This window comes from Bombus terrestris, chromosome 6, assembly GCF_910591885.1.
Source record: "Bombus terrestris chromosome 6, iyBomTerr1.2, whole genome shotgun sequence".
NCBI classification, from domain to species: domain Eukaryota; kingdom Metazoa; phylum Arthropoda; class Insecta; order Hymenoptera; family Apidae; genus Bombus; species Bombus terrestris.
This window is the reverse complement of record NC_063274.1, coordinates 17,325,715-17,349,026: the sequence shown is the minus strand read 5'-3', so window position 1 is coordinate 17,349,026 and position 23,312 is coordinate 17,325,715. Positions and strand designations below refer to the sequence as shown.

The 23,312-nt window shown below is 39.7% G+C and overlaps 1 protein-coding gene and 1 pseudogene across 2 annotated transcripts in view; both read left to right on the top strand.

Moving 5' to 3' along the window:
- The first annotated feature begins 11,811 nt into the window (after positions 1-11,811).
- LOC105666833 lies at positions 11,812-12,886 on the top strand (annotated as a pseudogene).
- A 6,534-nt stretch (positions 12,887-19,420) lies between these two features.
- Positions 19,421-23,312, top strand: part of LOC100645034 (putative transcription factor SOX-15) — a 69,408-nt gene continuing 65,516 nt past the window's right edge. For both annotated transcript variants that reach the window (XM_012319076.3, XM_012319077.3), the window contains exon 1: positions 19,421-20,509. The gene's annotated coding sequence lies outside the window, so the exon portion shown is untranslated. The remainder of the gene's footprint in view (positions 20,510-23,312) is intronic.

Genomic DNA, 23,312 nt, shown 5'->3' with positions numbered 1-23,312 from the left:
TAAGAAAGTACCTGCCTGCATACTGAACGATAAGAAATTTATTATACTCGAAGCTAATTAATTCGTAAGAAACACAACGGTACGTCAATAATTCTTGTGGCCAGAGTCCAAATAAGGTACTTTGTTAGAAAGATTCAAGAAATTTCGAATTCGTAAATCAACGTATACTTACACTGTGTTTTCACGAATTTGTTTGCAGGTACGTTCGATGGGCAGACTTTCCTCGCCTGGCGTTCAGACCTTTGGTGATTTGTGGGTCAGATAGCAATTAGAATAAGACGATTGAATTGGTATAGCGAGCAGACGGCAAAGGTGGTCGGTTCGCTTTCGAAAGTGATGACCCCGGGAGCGGTAAAGATGCGTGCAGGTGCTTCCTCCTTGGAAAGCATTTAATACGTATGGAACAACACTAATGCGATGGAGATTAGCTTACCTGGGTTCCCATGAACTATTTTTGAGCTTAATCGTTTGCGCTGATCTGCTGTTATACGCTGTGTACGTACGCCGAGCTAGGTTGTAACAGATAATTACTCCCGCGGCTAGGAAGGGGATAGACGTTCCTGGATCGCTAATGAGCTTCTGGAATATTATCGATGCTCACGGCAGCGCTTATAACTGCTTTTCAACTGAGATTGTAAATTTTCCGTTGTTCACTGACTTCGAGGGAAAGATGCGCCGATTATGCACACTGGAATATAATGGCGTTTTAAAACTGCCCGGCTGCCTGACTGCGCGTGGACTAGCCAACAGATTGAACGAAGAGACCGACGTACGTACATATTCAGAAATGCTAAGATATTCGGATAATTGCTTCCTACGGAATACAGTTGATAGATGTATAATTCGTAGTGGCATAGAAACGTGTATTTTCATGGTTTCATTCTTTCGCGAATGATTCTTTAAGAAACACGGAGATCTTGACACGAAGAGTTTCTGAAAATTTTGATATCGTAAAGTTAGTAGATTGTAACGCGTAACACGTTTCTCTGAACGCGTCAGATTTTTTACTGTTTTTTTTTCTGTGTTTTTCTTTTACACCGCAATTCTTTCAAACATCGTACAATCTAGTGAAAATATATAGCTTCCAATTATGTAATATACATGTTTCATTTAAGGATAATTTAATTGAAGGAAATAATTTTAAACCTATACACCTTTGAAACGTTTAAATTGGTTTCATTGCTTCAGATTTATGAGAATTACTGGCGCAACAATTCTTGAAATCAAATTATTACAGTATCTTCATTTATTACCTATTATAGTTTTCTCGTTTTTGTTTCTTCGCGTATCGAAATATTGTTCAATAAAATAAAAAATGTTCTCAATTCTTCGCAAGCGACGAACATACGTTTCCAGTGATCTTCGCGTTACTTTTTCCAAATCTAAATCCATAGAAGAAAAATGTGCAATTATTCTGATTATTCACGATTGGCAACACCAAGGTATTAATATTCTTCGAAAGTCATAATTTTTCAAAGAGATCGAGTCAGGCGTTCCGGCGATTTTTCAATTTCTTCGTCGCTTCGTCGCTGGTCACGCGTCATGATTTTCTCGGGACACAGGTGAAGGATCCGTAAGTCGCTTCTCCAGTTTTTCGTCTCCTTTACCATCGTTTTTCTCTCCTTACCTTTTTTAACTGTTCAGTTCTTATCGAATGGTAGCGAGACTGTGTGTGTGTGCGCGCGCGCGCGCACATTATTAAAATAGTTTTGCAGAACGTGATTTAATCGCGAAATTACGAAAAATTACCGGCAAGGTAATAATACGTGACCGCATAATGAATTTAAAGTGACTCGTAACACGATGTTGAGTCCTCGGCGAACCACCTGTTCGACGGTGCACGTTACGTGGGTGGAAATACATTATCTGTTCTCGGTCTTCGTTCGACTTTACGTTATTCGCGAATAAACGATGAACCCTGTGGAATTTGCAATTTGAAACATTTCTTATCAGGTTGTGGCGTATCCGAAAGATACAATTTGTAACTGTTAAACAAAATGCGAATTCTGCGTTGGTTAAGATTTACATTTTACACGAAAGCAACATAAAAGCTGAGCGACTAGATGAACTAATAAATTAATAAAATAATTCGAATTTTAATTGATATATAGATATACAAACGTATATACATATACGATCTTTGCATCTAAATATCTTACAATTACAAATAATATCAGTGTGTTCAAGATATAGAGATTTCTCGCAATTTTTATAAAAATATACATATATATTGTTTATTTGTTGCACTAATATCATAATTTAAAGGTATTCAGTTTAGAAAATACGATTTTGAATATTTTAGGCAAATAGGATATGCAAGTTTTGAGTTGATAATATGTTTGTATCTCTGGTTTCGAATGACGAAAGTATAAAGAGATTTGGATATATCAGTTTGGATATACTTCGTGTGAATATTTTATCTTGTACGTGTAAGCGCAATTGATGCAGGAAGATAAAAAATTCCGAGAATCGTTAGACGGATGTTCCGTGCCCTTTAGTTCGATTCATAGCTTGATCGTACCAGGCAGAATTACACACTAGAAATTCTGTATTCATTAACTGTCTACTGGCGGTAATTTTTATGCGATGAATTAACGCACGCTGTTTACCGCGATAAATTATTGAGATTTATTATGTCTGATGTGTATGATTCATTCGAAACAGAGCTCCTGTGATCCCGTAGAAATTTTCATGCCATAATTCATATAGTCTGAGTTTGTTTTCCGTCTGTACCTTCGAAACCATAGTACAGGCGCATTCAGTAGTTTGATCGCAACAGGCATGACGAATTTTTGAAGTCTTTTAGATCCGATAAAATATATACTTGAAGAAACTGTATTCAAAAATTTGAAACAAAGAAGGAATGCGATCATTTTGAAATTTCTTCATTTTTATGAATATCCTCTATTGGTTTCTAATGTTTTGATATCATTCAAACTTTAAGTTCAAACACTTTAAAAAATATCGTTTAAATGATATTATTTAAATGAATTCTTTAAATACAAACTAAAAATGACATTTTGTGAGATAAATCTTCTAACTACAGCAATCTATAATAAAGCATTTTTCAAGCAACTTGATTACGGAATATGTTTCTCCAATTTTCGAGACAATGGAATCATCGGCAATAGCTTTCTTAGTATTCGATCTTGCGTAATAGAAAACATTGAACCGGGATGCCTTGACGAACTCGAAAAAATTACATGGCGAAAACTATTGCAACGTCGGAAGTGGCAATGCCCGGGAAGCGTACGGTTCTCAAAGGGTTAATTGGGCATAGTAACTCTTCAGGTGACCAAGCTCCATGGGAGTGGAACGGAGAAAACCCAGTTTTATGCCTTGCATTAAGCTCTTATGTCTATATCTTTATGTTGTATCTGCTAATTTATAAATATGTAATCACGCATCTACGACCCCCTCGCTATGGTATTACCTTAAATGCTTTTTTTACAGATACGTTATCGCGAACATATTTATGCAATGAGCAGGGGAATACCATTGTCGCGGAAACGAAATAAATGTTATGTAATAAGGATGAGTGGCAGGCTTAATTGTTACTACACCTATATCGTATATAATTGTATTTTACGTATCGTTAAAACTTCATTATCTTGTCGACAAATAATTAATCCCGTGTTGATGTTGAATTAATTAAGCGGCTTTCTATAATAATAAGGCAGTATAGTTATTTTTCGAATGACGTTAGGTTAAAGCGAATGTTTCTTATGATGATAAATCGAGTCTCTTTTTTTTCTATTAAACCAACCTGCTTCTTTCATCAATGTCAATTTTATTTTAAATCGAACAACCTTAAAGATCGTCATTTTATACAATTTATGGATTATTCCCTGAAATATTTTCAAAAGTTTTTACTAAGATGTAAATTAAAATCTATCTTGGCTGCAAAATTATTCTTAATCTTGTGAACGTTGCAACACAGAATTATAATTTAATTTAATAAAATCTAGTATCATGTTGAATCTGACGTATACTAAAGAAATTCCATTATTAATTAAAATTTTCTAAAATGTATTAGGCAATATGAAATTTATTTTACAACTCCATTTACATTTCTATAAAAAATTAGCCATATACTAATTACTGGACACGGACGAGGTATTCAAACAAGAGAAAAGTAATTTATTTTATTCCATTCTTCAGCAAGCAGTACAAACAGTCCGCGTATTTGCGTTCGTATGTACCTGTTCCGAACCGATTGCGCCGGTACTTGGAACTCGAGCCTTCATTATACTCTCTGTCTCCAATCGCGTGTGACAAATTATTCCAGCGTCATATCCGCCAGCAGTTCGCAAAAACACATACGAATCATCAGTTCAACAAATCCTTCTGTACAAGTATATGCAGTACACGTATATCTGCTGGCATTCTTTCCAACATTCTTCTGCTCCTTTGTCTTTCACTCGCGCGTTGCCAAAAAACAGCCCAAAAAGCGGTAGAACGAAAGGCAAGAAAAATAAAAAAATAAATAAAAGAAAATTCGAAAGAAAAGTAAGTTCGATAAATCATCGAATCGCGGTAAGATTTCAAAAGGAGCGACGACTCAATGGAGCAGCTCTCCGTGCAACCTTTGGTGAACTACGAATTGGCCCGCAAAATCTCTTATCTGCGATCGGCTGTTCGGCTCCGACTGAAACGGATGAAAAAGGAAAAAGGAGAGAAAGAAAGAAAAGAAAAAGAGGATATTTTGCTGTAGCGGGCCGGTCAAAAATTCTCACGGTCACGTCGAGCGTTTGCGCGGAAGCATCGCGAAAAACATAAAAATAGATGCAGTCATGGCGGAGGATAGGAAAAAAAGTATCATCCTTGCGTGTCGGAGGGGCTTGAGGTCGCGAGGAGTCGAGGAGTCGAAGAGCAACGCGGCCGAGGAACGAGCCCAGGCACACACGATGTGCGCCGCGTATAAGTCAGCACTCAGGATATTTCGTCATTTCCTGCTTCTCACGCGATACAATCTAAATTAACTATGTTCGCTTGGCTAGGCCTCCTCCCTCGCAGAGGCTCGCATCTCTCAAGAAAATTTCTTATTTCCTAGCGAGGAGGGCACACGGCCGCCGTGCCGCCGTGAAACCATCGCGGAGGGACCCCACTCGACATCGCGATCGTAACGACGATCGTAACGACGACGGTACCTAAGGAACGAAGAAAAAAAAACAACGTATGGAGGAGAAAAGTATTTAGATATACCGTGTCAGTGCTGATGAAAATGACATTCCAATGGTTTGGGAAATATTTTCCAGGAATAATGAGTTATGTGTGACGAATTGAAGAAGTTGCAGGATACTGGAGGAAGTATAAGGAGGATAATTAAGCGTATAGGCGAGGAAGAGAATATACAAGGAAGAAAGGGCAATGGTAAGGGTGTTGAAGTAATAGGTTGGAATAACGTGGAATAGTTTTAAATCAAACATCGTTAGTTTAGAATTTGAAATGCGTACACTCCTGTTCATAAGTTAGTAGATTCTTGCTAATTTTGAAGGTAATGTTTACAGAAACGTTCATAGGATCTTTAGAATACAGGCTTGCAGATATTTTGTTTGTAACATGTAAGATTTGAATGTCAATTTCATTTTGTAATCGAAGGTAGCATTTGCTTGTTTTTATCCTAAGTGTACCAAGTGTCTGAAGATTTACAGACGATAATGTATTTATATCATGCACTGCAATGTAATTAAGAGACTACGGATGTTTGTGCAATTTATATTTTTATTGCGTTTGGTAGATATTATAACAAGCACTGTAGTTTGAATATTTTACATATTTTTTCATATTATGCGTACTGTGCGTCCTTGCATCTATAAATTTCTCACAAAGTCCTTAAGCGTAAAAATCCGCAGTTTAATAGACAGAATTGATTATTTCCAATGCTTCTTCAATCTTATATTACTCGTTTCATGGCTGAATTTCAAGTATCCATAGTACATATAGCATTTTGGGAATTTTATGGGTGGGAACGTTGGAGGATGAAGTTTATTTAGCACCAATTGTTGCCACAGAAATTTCTGCTGTAGAGTTAACGGTAATGCGAGCTCCAAAATACTGCTAATTAGATTATATCCTTGTTTTACATCTTCCTAGTAAATTATGATCATCCCAGATAGGCAATGACAATGGAATTTAATACGTTGCAATTCTCCTAGCCTTTTAGGTTGTTGAATGAACATTTCACATGGTAAACGATTGTTTCAAAATTTCGCAATCCTATAAAAGTATAAAAGTATCTCGAATTCGGAGCCTACGTAATAACACGTTAAATTCACGCCAAAATTCTTCTTCCAGGTATGAGCAGAGATCGGAGCAGAAGGGACCAACAATAGCAGCATCGACAGCTCGATGAACAATAACGAACGACAATGACAATGGTGCCGAAAACAATCGAAGAATCATAACGAAGAAATAAAGAGATCGATGAAAGTTTCGATAAAGAACGAAGAATATGGTCGGCGAGGATGCCAGGGCGACACCATGACGACGAAACTAATTGTAACGAGCGAACAAGGCGAGTGATTGAAACGGCGATGATGAAAGTTCGAAGAGGGCGAAGACCTGGGCGGCTTTCACAAGCAGGCACGTAAATAATTCAGCTGGAAAATCCAGCTTTAACGTTCCCGCGGCCGGAAGAGGCTCGCTAAGGTGTTCCACGCGCGTCGGGGAGAAAAAGGAATTCGCGGAAAGAACCGTCGCCCGCTGACTTTACTCGGCCATTCGTTACATCGCCTGTGACGTTTTAAGAAACCTTCGCCGTTGCAGATTCTAATTCGTCGCGTTTCACCTCGGGGAGAGGTTGCGTTACGGTTTGAAGGTGCGTACGCCGGAGGAAGTAGGGCGTAAAATACCATGAACTTTGAACTGTGCGTTTTAGAGGGGAAATGGAGTGAAGAAAACTGCGTGGAAACACTAAATGCGACTGTTTGTGACGAAGAAATAAGTAACTTAGTAAATAATGAGACGATATAATTGATGGAAAATCGAGAAGTCCTTTTAAAATTGTATGGTAATTTTTTAACGGTATAACAAAACTTACTTTATTTGATTAAGGTAACGTCCTTACTTTATTTCATTACGGTAATAGTATAATGTTGCTAATGATTTTTAGCCTGATTTTTATTCTGCTGCCAAGTTCGAATTTTTATATCTCAAGCTTATACTAATTTTAACAAACAAAAAAGAAGTAACATTAATAATTAGTAAATAATTACCAGTAATAACGAGTAATAACTATGATTAAATTGAAACTTAGTTTGAAGATAAAATTATTCCAACGATATATCATGTTACGTTAACGTGAAATAATAAAACATGTAATGTGATTCATCACATCTTTTTCTAAATTATATAGTACAGTGATGTTATCTTTTACAAACTCCTAAATTTCAATCTAGATGTACATTTTAATTTTGATTGAAATTAGAACTACACTTCATATTTTGCTATTTCACTACTTTACAAGAAACGATAAGGCGAAAGGTTTATGTTCTTCAGCGTAAAATAACGAAATGAAAGTTAATAAATAAATTTGTATTTCGTAAAATGGGCCATAAATGTTCCATCGAGTCATGATTTTCTTGACGGCGTCGATTGTGGACAATCTGGCGAAGTCATTTAGCGATGCGAAGTGTTGCGTCATCGGTTAAACTGATTCGAGAGATATATATCGGTGGCTATGGTTTGTAACTCGTCACGCTTATAGCTCCGTTCTTATTCTGTTAACATAATTCTTACGTGCGAACGAAATTACTTTATCTTTGATAAAAAAAACATTTAAGTATAAGAATTCAATAATATAGGTATAGAGGAAGATAGAACGACAAGAAGCGGTTTTCCATTTGAGTTCACATACTCCTTATACTATCAACGACCTATTTCTATATCCAACAATCCCGCAATCGATGGAACTTTGTCAATCAAAACATTCTTATCAATATTAGAACTCGACAATTTTTATCACATCTTATTAATATTTATTTATCAACAATTGGCGTTGAAACAGATTCAATGAGTTTAACAGAGCAGTTTATCAATTGAACGAAAAGTAAGAAATTACAGTTCCCTTCCTACTACATTAGCCTTGCCAATTCATGAACTGAGAAATTTGGCAAGTGTATATATTCTGAATTTTGTCATCTAACTTCCATATATCGAAAATTCAGAATTCAAGTATCAGAATTTATATCTACTTCATGTGCATTTAATCGTCACTGATCGATATTAAACAAATTGAATAACTCAACGAGAAATAAAAAGTCTCACTGTACGTCCATCATCACAATCCACGGATGCAAAGCAAGATTTGTCACGTTATCGATGCTATGACGTTCAGAGAAATTTGATGTCTGACCAGTGATGGATCGCATCACTAGTTGCGCGTGAGTCGTCAATTATTTAGACGAAAAGTATGCTCAAACTATCAACAACTGCTCCCTTCGATTATCCTAAGAATTATTTAAAAAACATGTAAGAAGATCAGGTCCCCGGTTCATCGAGTAGATTCGATCGAAGACACTCGCTACGCGGAAACGAGCCTTCGTCGGATCGATCCGATCGGCACTTCCTCGAGTATTTCAGATCAGGAAGCGGAGGGCGAACTTTAAAGAACATGCAAGGCGAACAGAAGAAAGGAGATGATATCGTGGCGCGCGGAAATGTTATGGCGTGCAAGGAACACGCAAAGAAGGTGTAAATGACCACGGCGGGCGGACGCAGGAGCTGGAAGAAAAGCAACGATACGGTGTTCTGCGTTGCCAAGACGATCCTCTTTTTACGGCTGAATGCGTGCTGACGTAATTCTACTTTCTCTGTGAGAACGAATTTCACGAACCAGACCTCTCCCCTGGGGTCTCGAACGAAGAATAATGCCAGCCGTACGCTTCTATCGTTCTTTCTCTTGGAAACATATTCGATGGACGTATTTGTACAAGTCTGCCTGTTTCAGCAAAAAAGATTGTATAATACACTGTCGTGTTTGTTCGCCAAATTAGCACGGTGAAGCTAGAGTTCCGTATTTTTCTATGTTGATTATATGTAGAATACGGCTTGTTTATGCAAATATATATTTTCCTGAATATAACTGAAGAGATAGATCGTATGCAGAGATTTGGTCTATATGCTAAATACGATAATGGCTACCACTCATTTGATTTTCTATATCGTTTTGTCTGTTACGTGTATTCTGTGCGTTTTTTGTATTTCTAAATTTACCATAAATACATAAACATGCGCAGTTTACTTCTGTCTATGTACATTATGGCGTGATTTCTGTGCAGCCTGGAAAATAAAGGAAGGTGGTAAAAATTGACCGATTTTGGACCTTGCTGCTGACGATAAATTTTAACAGGGTATGCTTTTTTACCGCGTCTTCATGAAGAAGTCGCCTATGATATAAAGATTTCATACGAAGAATTATCCAGGACGTTCAGTTCCATAGAACTACATACTTGTATAAAAAACTCCAACGTAATACTTCAGTACATTCACTGAAATTTTGACAAGAAGAGATCGAATAGATCTTATAGAAAGATGAAGAAAACGAGCGACAATATACTGACTTCATCTTCCATTCTACGATATTCGACCGATGCTATATATGTAATGTTATACTTTTTGAATTTCTAAACGATGCTTTACTAAGCTTCTTTCTTACACTTGAATCATACTCCTGACCACGAACGCAACTCACGGTGCAAAAGAGTTAGAATTACTATCTATGTTGCGAATGTTACGTAAACATGGATATACTATGTTTTGTACCTTTCGTCCATTGTACATTAAAATTGCTACGCTACGCTGTCTACGTATATTTAATATAAATTAACCGATTAATACATTCTTCGTTCAAGCCTATGAACCTGTACCTAAGCAACGTCCAGCAATAAGTTCCACTAGTTCGAGGAATCTCTAGCTGTATCAGACACTGAACCAGCGAGAAACAGAAGCATGAACGGTACCAATGATTGTCATTCGTCGCGTAGACATATTAGGGAAATGAATCACTTGACTCTGTAAGCCTTATCAACATCGGTTTCGTGCGAAGAATACTGGTCGACTCCTTTTTACAGTTCGTTTGATTATCCTCCGATCGTGAATCTATTACGTTGGAATACAATGCCAGCGTAGGTACTAGACACACCGCGTTAACGGACAATGTCGGAATACGTTGTCTTGGGCGACGCTCATAGAAAAATTCGCGCGAGGCGATCATTTCAACGAAGCGAGCATGCATCGCGCTGGTTTTCCAGACCGTGGCGTTCCTTGACATTTTATCACGTAACTAAGGTCGATTGGTAGAGACGATTCCTGTCTGCTCGTAGCGACGTGCAACATCATTAAAAGCGCTTTGATTGTTCTTGGATAGAATTAAATATATCAATGCTACGCGGTAGGTCTTGAAGATACTGTAGGTATAGCGTCTGAAACTTAGAACAGGTACAACGCGTTTGAATTTTTAATTTACGATCTTTTCATTTTATAAAGTGAGATATTACGAATACAATTTTATTTAGTATTTAGAATTATTCAAAGAAATACTTTGCATTTAATTGATATAGTACATAATTAATTTGATTTGAATTACAGGAAGTAGATGGAATACGCAGTTTGTGTAACTGGATATGTATCTAACTTACAATCCTCTAGAAGAGTTTTTATACGCTATATAAAGAGACCATTTTCGTTGAAGTAAAGCATATTGTATAACGACAGTAGCAATATATTTATTTCCTAACAAAGTATAAAGCGATAATGGAATAATATTAGGTTTATCGAACAAAATTGTTGAAAGTCGGATCGTTTCGACGAGTCGGTAGGTCGAACGCAAGTATGTCGAACGCAAAGAAACGATTGGTCAGAACGTTGATTTTACGAGGTTCTCTGTTTTAATTTCAATATCAAGTGCATTCAAATGCAGTGGAGGTCTATTGGAACACCTGAAACCGTTTCCAAGATCGTTGTACCATGCTTCGGAATCGCGGAATAATCCGCTACTGTTCGAGTCCCGTTGTTGCCGGACTATCGGAACCTCACTCACCATTGTCTTGGATAAGGCTTCTAAAAAAATTCGCACTGACGTCTTCATCGAAACCGCCTTGAACTTCGCTAGACTCGGATCTCTCGGTGTTTCATAGTCTTACGTCAACCGAATGACAAATTTCTACGACGTTTCATCCTTTTAAGGTTTCGTTCTTCCAACGAAACTATAAAATTTCAAACTTTTGTATTTCAGTAACACTAAAGTAATTATTAATAATTGTGGGAAGATATAAAAAAGTACCTTCAAGTATAATATAAATTAAAGAGAATATAAAGGAAATAGGAAGCGATTTTTAACACTACATAGATTAATTGGCTGTCTAAGGAAGGAACTTTCTACTTTTCAATATAGACAGTATGTAGCTATTAATCAGGATAGGCGAAGCATATTCGGAACGTAATACAACTATGATCGATAAAAGATTAAACCAAACACTCGTACAGCGATCGTTTGCTTAAAGTTTCGTTGTAAGAAAAATCCACTTTCGAAATCGTTCCTAAATATCTAGGAATTTTATACAAATTTTATACGGTTACCTCGTATCAGATTTTATCAACCATTTGTAATCCGTTTTCGTACTATCAGACAACTATTTCGAACGTCAAACGTCATACGATTCTTAATTCTAAGAAAATACTAACTTCCAGCAAACTGCGACTTAAAAGTTTGTGTACGTAAGTAAACAACCGGTACCAGGCGGCGAACGAGCGAATAGTAGGCAGAAGTCTCTAGACATTTTGTCGTGTGGCGGACGTAGCGATTAGAAAATGTCGTCTCGCGTCGGGAAGACGAGCGAGCGTGGCAAACGGCGGCCGTCCGTTCCTTGAAAGCAGAAGGTACATAGTTGCGGACGGTGCAATCGGCCGTGCCGGTGGCGTCTCTAACAAATTAACGGCCGATATCTCGTCGTTGCCCTGCTCCTACCTTCTGGCTCCACCTCCCGGGTGTACCGGCTGGTTCGGTGGAGCCGGTCGGATCCAGCCGGCGCGCGGAGAGAGATCATTTTTGCCACGTATTTGCAAACTGAATAATAAATACGCAGATATACGCGAAGAGGCCGCGTTCCGCCTTCACGCAGCTCGCGCTACGCGCGGATTGGTCGCACCGGCCGCCGAGGGGACGGCGATATTCATTCGCCGTCTCTCCGGCTCTCGTGGACCTACTTTGTACACGCACACGTGCACGATACCATGTTGCACGTGCACGCGAACGTTCACGCTTAAGAGGGGAGGCAGCGTGTGCGCGAGAATGCACGCCACTCGCTGTACCATATCCCTCTCTCGCCGGCTTGACGCTCCTCTCGCTACTCTCTCTCGCTGCCTCTCCCGCTCCCCCATCGCCAATCTTTCTTTCTCTAACGAAACGAAACGAGCTTCCATCCTTTTTCCACGCGTTTTTCCCTCGGCCTCTCGCATCCCTCCCATCCTTTTAATCCGCTTCACCTTCTATACCCTATTTCATGCTCGCCGTGTTCCCCTCTTTCTTTCTCTTTCCCCTCTTTTTCTTCCTTTTTTCATCCTTCCTTGCTCTTTGCAGTTTTACCAATGGATCCACCAGTTCTATCGTAGAGATTTTCAACCTTTCCTCGCGCACCTTATATCCTTTGCCGTCTCCTCTTTCTCCACCTCTTCCTTCTCCACCTCCGCCGTCTCCTCCGCCGTCCTTGTTCGCGTTTCTCTGTCCGCCTCGCGCCGCACCGGCCGATCGCACACCCGCGCACACACGCTAGTGTACGCTTACGCACACCTCCACAGATGCTTAGCCCGTGCATCACCGGCCGGATCGGCTCTCTTGTCCTTGCCGGTTGCGCCGCGTACACGCCGGCTACCGTGGCTTTCCTAAATCCCCTCGACATCACCCCGATTACGCAGAAGTGGAAACGCCGGCGAGTCACCCGGCCGGCCAACCAGCCACTCTTGAAATTGTTCGCCAGAGATACCCGTTGGTTGGACAGAGAGAAACGGGGAGACATCAATGCTGCTCGAGAAATAGAGGCGATAATGTTGAATGTAAATGTTACCACGCCGGCAGTTGAACATTTGCTTTGAATCGAGTGAATGAAACTGCGTTCGGTATTGAAAGTTCAGGCTTTTGTTCGAAGAATGAGCTTTATGGAGGGATTCAGATATATGGATTGAATCTCTCTATTGATTAAAGAATCGTTTTATTTTGAATCGGTTTGAAACTCTGCTAGAGGACGCACTTGAGCGTTTACATGTTTCTGGTAGTTTGATCTTTTACGATGAGACCGCGAATTTCTATGCATTTATGGGAAATTTAGAGTCACAAAAATATAGAAAATCCGCGTGATATGACGAAATATCTAATATATCCAAAGTAAGCTAGAAGCCATAATACTTAGCGGGCGAGACAAGTCTGTATATCGGTTCCATTTCTTTATTTGTCTTTATAGAAATATCAATTTGCATAAATACCTGCAGTCAAATTATGATATTCGAGGAGTTAGGAAATGATATGTTTGTATATATTGTATCCATGAAACAGTTTTACGTATGTTGTGTTCAACTTGAGAATATTCAAAGTTAATAAATTAGATTCGCGTATTAGTGTAAAATAATTGGTCGAACAAAGTGACCTTCTGGATTCTAAACTCGTAAATAGGAGACATAATTAGCTAGTAATGAATAATTGAAATTAATGACGTAGAATTTACGAGCTTTCAGTGAGTCATCAATAATATCCTTTAATTACTCTCATCTGCGTAATCAATTATATACGAATCATACTGAACAATTTCCTCTTACCGCCGGTATCGACAAAATGAAATTATATTTCCATCCAATAGGAAAAACCAGATTCCTTAACAACGATAAATACCTTTTTAGATTTTAAACGACGATTAGATGACATGTTTGTAATCTTTGGATGTCGATCGTGTTTTTAATAATCCGTTGTATTTCCCTCCGACGTATCGTGAACATTCCATTTCATTTCTTCAAGACAGTTCCTCTGCATTACGCAAGATTCTAATTCCTGTACCGAACAATCGTCATTTTCACGAAGACTCATAGGCGATACATAGGCGAGTTTCATCCACGCGTTGATAATTTCGCCTTGAGGCATTATCGTCGGTACTCGGAGAGAATGAAGAAGAAACGGAATTGACTTGTCATTTCTCGTGTAATAAATCACTGGCTCGCGGTATGTTAATTTTCATCGATAAGAATTTTCTCCGCGCGGCCGACGTGAGTAATCGTTTTTTCCAGGATGCTCATTTTCGCGGGATCTGCGCTGGTAGCGGGCCTACTGTCGCTTCATTTTTATCACGGTCCGCCTGTGCTATATAAATATTTATATCCATAGACAGGCATTACCCGCTTCCTAACGCATTAACGAGCACAATGCACTTATACCGCGTGTTTCGTGGCCGCGTACAAGCAGGTGAACGAAGGCCGGCGGAGCGTGCTGTTTTTCTTGGTTCACTTTACGGTTCTTTGAATGTCGTTCTTCTTCCGTTTATTGTTGCGTTTCGTCCATACGCGATGACCCGCTTAGCGCGTGGCTTTTTTAATTACGCGACGGGACTCGCGATGCTACGCGCGGATATTACGAACGACAGAGCCGCGTAGATTCCCTTTCACTGGAGTTTACAGTCATCGAAAAGGGATTAAAGATGTTCTATTATTAGACGATCCTGGCTTTGGTTCGGCCGTGTCTATTGTTACTCCATTGAATGGAGAATTTTGTTCTCGAAGGAATTGGTAAAAAAGAAACTTGAAAAATTGTGCGAATAGTCGTTGGATAAAGAAGTTGTTTAGATTTGTCAGATCGGGAGTGCAATTTATCCTGACGTGGATTTGTTTGTTAGTATTAATATATACGCAATAAATTATATAGATACGTGTTTTCTTGGAATATGTTTTCTTGGTGCTGATGCTTTTTACAGATAAGACAATCAATTTTGATTTACCAGCACGCTACTTACGTTATAATCAAGACCGAGAATCTTGTAAATCAAGGTTTACGTTAATTTAGTCAATTCAAATATATATTTTATTTTACCTTTGTTTTCTTTCGTCTTTATCAGAAATCAGATACTATTCTTATAATCGTGGTTTATTATTGCATAGCGAACTTCCTCAAGAACCTGTCTTATTTTTAGACCTGGCTGAAATTAATATATGTTCTTCATTTATGACGTTTTAACGTCATAAGAATATCTCGAAGGAAGATCTTCATTTCGACGCAGTCGAAGTATTATAAAGTAATACGAAGCAGAATTTTCCAATATTTTCAAGTCATCCAACATAATGTATCCTCTTCGCACTTTCTTCATTTTATTTTGTTTCTAATCACGTAACTTTGTTTAACTTTTATCTCAATTTCTTTTCATAATATCTAAACTGTTTTCCCTGACTTGAATAATTTTTAAAGAAAATGGTCGTATAGCTTTTCTAATTATTTTCCGTACGTCCGTGTTACAAATGTACTTTATCTTCAGAATACTATGAATTTATTCAGTCCAGACTGATCTCACGATATCCGTCCGGAATGAATTAAAAGGTCTTAAAGAAGCTGGCCTTGAGGTGAATACGGCGATACGGCATTATGGACGACGATTTTTTATTTCTGACAACATTATCGATCCAACAGTTCCATCGTAAACGATACACATAGACAGGAACTGAGTCGCGACGAACTCGTGTAGACAATCGTTCCGTGTCTCTGACTTTTCGGCTTAATGTAGAATCTTTTAAATATTCAGTTTATACGCTCGGTTTTACGTTCACTACTCCGTATCACGCTAGACGATGCACATACGTGCATTCATTCCATATGCATAAGAAAACAGTTACGCTGTTTCGGATCGACAATCTCGTCGAAGAGATTCTCTCTCGATGTTACCTTTGATATACCTACCTGGCTGATTATTTCTGATTCGTTTAGAATCGAATTAGATTCGAAACTAGACGAATTCCTCCTTATTTGCTTCATTATATCACGTACAATGGCTATATAAAATATTTGCAAATACCCTTATTTTTTATATAACTGTCCATTTATCAAATTCAAATTATCAAATTCTTATTTTCACAGTGTTACATTTGTGTAATCACATAAAAGTACCGCTAAGTGATACGAAATGTAATATACTTGGGCTTTATTAATTAGTACTTAAATGTTATTATAAATAAAATAGTATGCAAATAAATTCTGTGGCCTTGTAGGTACTTACTTGAAGCTTCATAAGTTTACTTAGTAGTACCTTGTTAAAAACTTCTGATGAAAAATATGGGTTCTTTAGTTTTCAGATTGAAGAAAGAATTAGGATAAAATCCGCCAAGCAGAAAATCTAGACAGATATTCCCATTACTAAGAACTGGTTCGACGATCTACTTAACCTGCGATCACATTAAGGGTTTAAACATTCGTCACTTGTACGGTGATTTAATTGACTTATAATTCGCCAATGCTATCGTCGCGTTTCATGTTTCCCGATAATTAACGCGCTCGACCAGTCCGTCCTTACTTTCGTGGAATACGGTTCCCTGTAACGAAGCGTTCAGCGTTAACGAAGCGTTAAAGCGAGCCAGCTGCGTTGTGTTAACGTAACGAACAAACGGGAGGAATACAAAGCGTGTAATTACCAGGTGATCGTCCCTAATAACGGAATAACGTGTACGATCGTTCGCTCGACTTACGACTCGAACTATTAATGGGTTGTCAAGTACGCCGAATCACTTCGCGTAGAATTCGATATCCTAAAACCTCCGAAAGTCTTGGGAACCTGAAAATCTTGTAACTCTTGTAAATCTTGGAGGTCTTGTTTGTTTTAATAATATTTCTTGGAAGCTTGGTGTGTAGCTTGGTGTGTAGTCAATATTTTACAAACATATTGAATGCTTTAATTGAAACAGTATCGTCGATACACGATATTAAAGAGAATCTAAAAAGATATCGAAAATACATTTACACGAACAATTTCCAAGTCTTCCAAGAATTCCAAATCTTTCAGGAGTTTTAGGTTATCGAATCCTACCAAATTTTGACAGTCTCGCAAAATATCGAATCGTTTCGATACTAAGATTCGAATGCTCAATGCCCATCCCTAACTCGATTCATCGAATAGTCGATTCCGCTAGGAAGATGGAAGTCAACGATTTGTTCATCGATCGAGGAAATCATAATTCTCGTTTCTCGTTGTCGCGTCGTTCGTCTTTCGTCGTTTGTCGTTCTTTTCTGTGATATTGGAGAGACGCTGGCAGCTCGTATATCCCCATCGTCCGTGCAGCGCCTATAATCTCTGCCGTGGCATGGGGAATTTTTTATTTCGCGCGCTTGTGATGACACCCACGTGGTCTCCTAGAGTCGCTCTTCGCACGATTCGCATAAAAGCCACCACCAATCTATATGGACGCAACCTTTCTCTTCTCGTGTGTGTTAATCAATCTGCTTCCTACGCTTTCAATTATGTAACACGGCATTACTCGGTACTCGAGGAAATTCAAAAAGGACAATCTCGAGGCTGGGGCGTGCGCTCGAACCTCCTAACCTCTCCCTCGACCGAAGCTCCATGACTCTCGTTAACGTTCAGAACTTAATGGTTAAGTAACGCGGTCTCGTTGCTGGAAAATACCGTATTATTAACGGATATTTCGATGATACGACAAGAATCGGGAGTGACTTCGATCGATTGGAATCGATTTTCGTGGTATTCTAACGACGATTCGGTCGAGGGAATTACCGAGAATGATGTCACGGTATTTGAGAACACGTGACAATTAATATCGCAATAATAGTCGTATTAAGAAAGGCAAATAAAGAAGATGGGGATTTACTAACGGAATGTACAAATTTTTGACGATTCTATGAGATCTGTGTGGTTATGCAATGCGTTGATCGAACGATCGAATGTGCGGATAAAATGCACTTTTGCACGATTGTGTGAATAGAAGAAGAAATGGATCGTGATTATTTGGGTTATTAAATGGATGCGAAAAATTTTACTTTTAAATCATTGTCTGAGATTGGTGCCACTTCTTTTTACACGCAGAAGGTGACGCATTTTGTTTGTTAGAAAGTTCGTTATAGCAACACGAAAAAAAGAAAGAAAGTGATCAGACTATAAAATATGCTGCAATGTGTATCGAACAGATTTCATCGATTTCGGCTCTATACATAGTAAGTGAGAGCCTTTCCATTATATGCATTTTATCCTGTAAATATGTAAATGAGTTTGAATTTTTTCCATTTTGACAATTGATATCTTTGTTCTGTATTTGCGACAAATTTGCGATACGTTTAACAAATATGAATATCGTGTGAGATGAATCTATTTCAAAATCCGTTATTCATTAATTTTAATGATTTGTAATTATTTGGAGCATCATTTTAAATAATAAGTCGAAGAAAAATTATAAAAATACGAGTAATATATTCTTTACTTTATATATTTTTTCAAGCAGTCTACAAAACATTCTTACATTTGTTTTAAAAATGTTCATTTATGTTGTTGTCAAATTTCAAAATCCGTCCATACCCGATTTAATAAGTTAAAATTAATTTCGTACTAACGTAAAGTAGTTCTACAAGTAACGATAGTTCGCTATCGGAAACTAGAGCTGAAAATATTGGCTGTTACATTATTCGTTTAGTTACATCTATGACTATAAATAATATAAGCATTAATTACTTAAATAATTCAAACCAGCATTGATGACAGTTTTTTTACAAAACAAATTCTAACAAGTCACGTGGAATATCGATGCATTTCAAGTTTTGATATACACAAACGTATCGCGCTAACCATCTTTTTTTCAAACATTACATAAATTTAAAATCGTTATTTCCGAAATTCGAATATTTCTAACGAACCCCTATTTATTCAAGATGCTCGCTCGAAAAACTTCGAAATTATCGGATAATCGTTAAATCGAAGCCGAAGAATCGTAAGCGCCGTAGTCTGTGCGCGAAACCGCGCTTCCTCGGCAGTCGAGCGATGGCGCAGAGATGCCGCCTATGCACGGGCGTATCCACGAGGCCGCGTTCTCGCGAGGGGGAGACCGGACGGAGCGAAACAGCCTGCGAGAAGGACGCGGCGAGAAGCGAGAGAACGGCGAATGTATCGACAAAGCCCGACCATAGAACCTAGACCGACGTGTCCTGAAGAAAAGAAAGAGAAAGAGCCTGGCGTAGTAAGAAGGGGCCGCGCGAGATGCGATAAAGAGCGCGGGGTATCCTTCGCGGTCGGTACGTCCGTGCACACGTATACCTGTACGACGTCGGTGTAGATCAGGTCGCGAATCCACGGCGCGGTCGCGCCAGAAAACGTAGAAAGCCGGGGCGCCGCCACTGGGCTGAGTGTGGCCGCGGCGGTGGTTCTCGGCCCGGGCCGAGTCGAGTCGAGCGGAGTCGAGGGGAGTCGAGCGGAGTCGAGTCGAGTCGAGTCGAGTCGCAAGTCACCTCCGCTCACCTCACGGCGTGCTCGACTTCAGTCCGCGCTCGAGTCGTGCACCACGGAACACGCGAGAGTCAGCCGGGGCCGGCTGCCGCGACCGAGTTGGACGCACGCGCCCGAGCCATCGATAGAGATCAACGATAGACAGGACCGCACGTTTCGACCTGGATCACGTTGTCCGTAGATCGATCGTGAAATTAGAACGGTTAGGAAACTCCAATAGCAAACTTTAATTACATCGGGGTACGCGCTAGATAGATCCAAAGGGACAAAATAGACAAGTTTTTCGTCGAGTTTCGTCAGGATTCTCTATGGAGGTACTGGAGGCAGGAGTGGTGGCGTGAATCTCGTGACAACCGGCTAAATCGACGCACAACGCGCTCGAAATCACTAACGCCGTTGTATTATGTCACACTCCCACGCGAGCGACGGCCGCCGCAGCCGGTGCGACGGTGAACCGAGCCAACGTCGTCGTCGTTTGACATTTCCACGAGCGTGGAGAGGTTAACGCGAACCCGGGTGTTCGTGGCACCGTTCATACCGCTACTTTGTGCACGCATCGAGCCAGTGTTATGCTACGTCGCGATCATATCGTCATCTTTGTCATCGCCGTCGTCGTCATTGTCGTCATCGTGATCATGGTCGCCGGGTGACGAACCAGCCTCGAACTCGTGATACAGGAGCGTGCAATTCGATGAGAAGATTCTCGTATCATCGGATCTCAGTGACTTCTCTGGTGACTTATTGCTCGCGAATAGAAGAACGTCCTGGTGTTTCGTTTACGCCGCCGTGTACGTGAGTAAATACGTACGAGCGCGTGACACGCATGGCTGTCGATCGTAAGTACTCACCGATCGCTTCGTGAAATCGTGAAAGAGATCGTCGATGTTGGACACGGTAACCAAAAGATAAGACTTCGTTGGTGTTCCTTTCGAACCAAGACAGTGGAGTTCTTCGAGGCACCGGTGCGGGATTGGAAGATTCTAACGTAAATCGACGAGGTTAAACAACGTATATCATACAGGGAGCATCGAGGAAACTATAAGGTAACGCATCACGGAGGAATCGAAGTTTGGCGCGCATTTCAGCGACGGGAATTGAACCGACGCGAGAGGACACACGCGATGTATCGACGGTCGAAAGGATCGATGAAGGATTATGTCTATCCAAAGCCGGGTGATGGGAACGCGTGATTTCGGTTTTGCGTGCTACTAGGCAAGTTTATGTATTTAACGATAAAACGCACACCAGTGTGTGGTCTCTTTATTGGAAACATAAAGCTGCCGAGCAGCGCGATCTCGCCGGTACGAAATCGCAATTGGAATGAAATTGTAATGAAATCACAACGAAATCGCAAAGAAATCGCGTCGTCCATCGGTTATCGCGTCGCACCGGGCCTAAATTTCGAGTTGATGCCGCGACCCGGTCGTGACTCGGGGCTATGAAATCGGTAATGAGCTGTAAATCTTGGAGGCGAGTTGTGCACGTTAACGTGGCCGCGCGTGTGAGTCACAGACGGCGAGAGCAGCGGGACGATACCGTCGATACATAGGCCAGGATCCGAGTCGAGTATTCTTTTTCCTTACGGTAGGAAATCGAAGGAAAGGATAATAAGCGAGAAATACACTCTCTCTTAGCCGGCGGCCGGTTTCGTCGTTGCGCCGCGCGTGGGTGTACAAGAGGAAGAGAGACGAAGAGAGAGAGGCGGAAGGGAGAGGGAAGGAGGCAACGCGCGCGCTTCGAGTCGATTTTTCGAAAATCCACCGTGAAACCTTCGTTAACGGCGATCCAAGAGTCGATAACCGAGTTCGTGCGCCGATCGATCGGCCGATCGATACCCGACCGATTTCGATCAGGGCTTCGTGTGTCGAAAATCGAAACGCGAACGAGCTGTTTGGCAAGGTCTCTTTGCTCGTGTTTAGAAGGTTGTATCCGACTGCTCCTTGTTTTTTTTTTATTCCATCGCCTTCCTTTTACTCTGCTTTCGTCGACCGATTTTCGTTGCGTAAGCAAGAATTGATTCGAAGCAGCAGGTATTATGAAAATTTTGGTATCGTTTAGTCCCGTGGCTTGAGTTTCTACACACACGGCAAGCATTTCCAGACCAGTTAGATGAATTCGATCTTTCGTTCGCGTGGGTGTTGCTTATTAGAGTTAGGCGGTATACGGGTGTTTTATAACGTGTGAGTTCGATACGAGGGTGAAATTAAAGTAGATAATAACAAGGAAAGCGATTCGTTCGAAGGTTTATCACTTGTATTATAGTCGATCTTTGTTTCAAGTTATCGCCACTTTTTCCGTTTCGATAATTGAGCCGAGAAAAGTAAATGTTGCTGCGGATAATGGCACTCGATTACTTGTCAATATGAACTGGAAGAATATTCGAAATTGCTTAACATATCGAAAGTTTCGTAAGAAGAAATATCTGAGAAACTATTTAAGTATCCTTTTAGAGAACAAATTTCATTATGTACGATATCGATTTGTGATAAGAAATAATGGTAGATAGAATACCTGTTACAATAAAGTTGGGGTTAAATCTTTACAGTATCCTTTTTACCTAGTTCCAAGTAGCTGTAACCAATCCCTGAAATTACGTTTACACGTTATGAAACATCACGCGTAGAGTGTTCTACGATCTTCAGAAATATTATCGTGATCTACCAAGGCTAAAAGGTGTGCACACTCCCCGAGTTAGTTATTACTGCTTCATTTTCAGCTTCATGCTGAATCGCACAATCTCCTCATGCCATCAAAACCTGGCTTTGTGTTTAAATTTTCCAGCGCCAATTTTCAATATATTTTCTATTTTATGCAAACATATTACAATGTATAATTATTCGTTGAAACGTTATGTTCTGACAATATAATCATTGAAATTAAATGAATCAGATTATCGATTAATCATTAATCAATTTAATGAGAACAAATTTAAATTTATACATCAACGTCAAAATATCTTGAAAATATTCCATCCTAAAAGTGCAACAATAAATAAAAATTCCAAAAGTTAAATTAATTAAAATATCGCTTGTCTTAATAATTATTTTGGCTTTCACAAAACTCGATCAACTCATCAGCTGTTTTTAAAACACTTTTATCTTCGCACCTAACAGATTTGTCGTCATTTTAAATTAGATATGTCATATTAAAATCCTCTTTTAACCATAAAGCGATATTAAAATTAGAAAAATCAGCGAAAACGAGAGTATCACGTTTTTCTCGTGTAATCTTCGACCGTATACCAATAAAAAATGTAACTCTTCCTCAAATCTATACCTATGCAACACCCATTCTGAAATCATCTGCCCAAAATGTGTAACGTCGTGTTTCCCATATATCTATCGCGTGCAAAGCGTTAAATACCTCCATTAATGCTGCAATTTCACACTCGATACAACCTGAAATGATAATGAGCTACGATCTCCGTAAATCACAGTTCAACATTCACGTCATTAACCAACAATTGATAAACCACGATAGACAATAGACATTTCCTCGAAGGTGCATCGACTAATCTCCCACGTTTGTTGTCACGATGCAAAATAGACATGAACGATGGCCGCGTTCTTTCGAATTTTACCGATGCATAATAAATCGAAGCTTGCGCCATCGAGACGTGTCCTCGTCATATGAAATCGAACGACCTCGTCTCGTCATTTGACGTCGTAATAGTTTAACCGATAATACGGTGATTCGAGAGGCCAGGTCGGATTCGATAGTCTGATGGAGGAGTTAAACGCTTCTAACTAGCCGCATTGAGCGTGTCCGTCGCACGATTGAGACGTGCACGCTCAACAGCACGATAACGAGACCGTGAATCGTCCCCAATGAGTTGGAAAAACCTGC